Source organism: Bison bison, unplaced genomic scaffold (genome assembly GCF_000754665.1).
Source record: "Bison bison bison isolate TAMUID 2011002044 unplaced genomic scaffold, Bison_UMD1.0 scf7180017864360, whole genome shotgun sequence".
NCBI lineage: Eukaryota > Metazoa > Chordata > Mammalia > Artiodactyla > Bovidae > Bison > Bison bison.
Genome location: NW_011494932.1, coordinates 1,284,121 through 1,284,566, shown reverse-complemented (window position 1 = coordinate 1,284,566; position 446 = coordinate 1,284,121). Strand labels below are relative to the sequence as shown.

General features: G+C 65.0%; 1 protein-coding gene across 7 annotated transcripts in view; it reads right to left on the bottom strand.

Moving 5' to 3' along the window:
* The window catches only part of TSPAN32 (tetraspanin 32), an 18,495-nt gene that overhangs the window by 9,026 nt on the left and 9,023 nt on the right, over nt 1–446 (bottom strand). The gene's annotated exons all lie outside the window — the stretch shown is intronic.

Genomic DNA, 446 nt, shown 5'->3' with positions numbered 1-446 from the left:
GCGTCCCCCGTCTCTCTGAACCTCTTGGGCACCCATTTCCTCTGTCCGGCCACAGAAGTTCTGACCTTGACCCCGAGCCCTGGTCTGGGAGGACTCAGCTTCACTCATGGACTTGACCAGTCCCGTTTCCCAGGCAGGCTTTCAGCTGTGTCTCAGGGCCTGGAGTTCAGGCAGAATTTCTGGAAGGCCAGGCGGTCCCCGCCCCCCGTCACTTGGGAGCGGTCCCTCCCGAGCTATGGTCCTGCCCTCCTCCCTGGGGTGGCACCCACCCTAGACCCGGGCCCGCAGGCCTCAAGCCCCATTGTCCAGAGGCTGGCGTCCCGCGTGACTGCGTTATCTCAGAACTGGGGCCTCCCTCCCTGCCAGCCTCGAGCCGCTCCGGGGTCCCTCAGAACCAGCAGCACCCAGAGATGGAGGGGTGGGTGGACGGAGGAAGGAGAGGAGAA